The sequence below is a fragment of the Anastrepha obliqua genome, unplaced genomic scaffold (genome assembly GCF_027943255.1).
Source record: "Anastrepha obliqua isolate idAnaObli1 unplaced genomic scaffold, idAnaObli1_1.0 ptg000059l, whole genome shotgun sequence".
Classification (NCBI taxonomy): domain Eukaryota; kingdom Metazoa; phylum Arthropoda; class Insecta; order Diptera; family Tephritidae; genus Anastrepha; species Anastrepha obliqua.
Window position 1 is genome coordinate 17,501 of NW_026562198.1, and position 2,500 is coordinate 20,000.

The window sequence follows — 2,500 nt, forward strand, 5'->3', positions numbered from 1 at the left end:
ACTAAAATATATAATAAAGACATTTCAAATCAAACTGAAATGTATTGAAATGAATTTTTCCCATACATTTTTGACAATGTGAGGTGTGCATGGCAAAAAACACTCACGGTGAAGGCATGTGATATAATATGAAAATATCAAAAGTTAACTAACCAATGATATTGAAGCATATAAATCGAATCATAACTATATGAAACTCGAATTTGAGCCATATTAAACTGGTAATATTGTGATTTTATGCCTGGTTTTCCATACGTTAATTTAAATAGAAAAAAATTCTCGAATATATATACATATATGAAGAATCTATATTCTATACTAACATTTTATGGAATATAACCTTGGCATATTGCCATTAAAATATATAATAAAGACATTTCAAATCAAACTGAAATGTATTGAAATGAATTTTTCCCATACATTTTTGACAATGTGAGGTGTGCATGGCAAAAAACACTCACGGTGAAGGCATGTGAAATAATATGAAAATATCAAAAGTTAACTAACCAATGATATTGAAGCATATAAATCGAATCATAACTATATGAAACTCGAATTTAAGCCATATTAAACTGGTAATATTGTGATTTTATGCCTGGTTTTCCATACGTTAGTTTAAATAGAAAAAATTTTCGAATATATATACATATATGAAGAATCTATATTCTAATACTAACATGTTATGGAATATAACCTTGGCATATTGCCATTAAAATATATAATAAAGACATTTCAAATCAAACTGAAATGTATTGAAATGAATTTTTCCCATACATTTTTGACAATGTGAGGTGTGCATGGCAAAAAACACTCACGGTGAAGGCATGTGAAATAATATGAAAATATCAAAAGTTAACTAACCAATGATATTGAAGCATATAAATCGAATCATAACTATATGAAACTCGAATTTAAGCCATATTAAACTGGTAATATTGTGATTTTATGCCTGGTTTTCCATACGTTAGTTTAAATAGAAAAAATTTTCGAATATATATACATATATGAAGAATCTATATTCTAATACTAACATGTTATGGAATATAACCTTGGCATATTGGCACTAAAATATATAATAAAGACATTTCAAATCAAACTGAAATGTATTGAAATGAATTTTTCCCATACATTTTTGACAATGTGAGGTGTGCATGGCAAAAAACACTCACGGTGAAGGCATGTGAAATAATATGAAAATATCAAAAGTTAACTAACCAATGATATTGAAGCATATAAATCGAATCATAACTATATGAAACTCGAATTTAAGCCATATTAAACTGGTAATATTGTGATTTTATGCCTGGTTTTCCATACGTTAGTTTAAATAGAAAAAATTTTCGAATATATATACATATATGAAGAATCTATATTCTAATACTAACATGTTATGGAATATAACCTTGGCATATTGGCACTAAAATATATAATAAAGACATTTCAAATCAAACTGAAATGTATTGAAATGAATTTTTCCCATACATTTTTGACAATGTGAGGTGTGCATGGCAAAAAACACTCACGGTGAAGGCATGTGATATAATATGAAAATATCAAAAGTTAACTAACCAATGATATTGAAACATATAAATCGAATCATAACTATATGAAACTCGAATTTGAGCCATATTAAACTGGTAATATTGTGATTTTATGCCTGGTTTTCCATACGTTAGTTTAAATAGAAAAAAATTCTCGAATATATATACATATATGAAGAATCTATATTCTATACTAACATTTTATGGAATATAACCTTGGCATATTGCCATTAAAATATATAATAAAGACATTTCAAATCAAACTGAAATGTATTGAAATGAATTTTTCCCATACATTTTTGACAATGTGAGGTGTGCATGGCAAAAAACACTCACGGTGAAGGCATGTGATATAATATGAAAATATCAAAAGTTAACTAGCCAATGATATTGAAGCATATAAATCGAATCATAACTATATGAAACTCGAATTTGAGCCATATTAAACTGGTAATATTATGATTTTATTCCTGGTTTTCCATACGTTAGTTTAAATAGAAAAAATTTTCGAATATATATACATATATGAAGAATCTATATTCTATACTAACATGTTATGGCATATTGGTGTTATTGTATTTTATTCCTGGTTTTCTATAGTTAGTTTAAATAGAAATAAATTTTTGAATTCAAAATTTTATATTCTATACTAGCATTACATAGAAATTATCCTCAACTGTTTGTTTCTTGTATAAATACAGGAAATTAAACAGATGATGAAGAGAAAAAAATAAGAAAAACAAAAATTTATAAGAAAAATTAAATTTTAAACAAAGGAAAAGAGGAGAAAATTTTTTCAATCATATATATTTATGATTAAAAAATAGAATTATGAAATTATTAATTTCAATTCAAAGAGAAAAATTATGTAATATATGAAATTATTACATTAAAAATGCATTTGAAAAAAAAGTAAAATGTTATTAAGAATGATAAATTATTTGAAAATTGGCAAATAT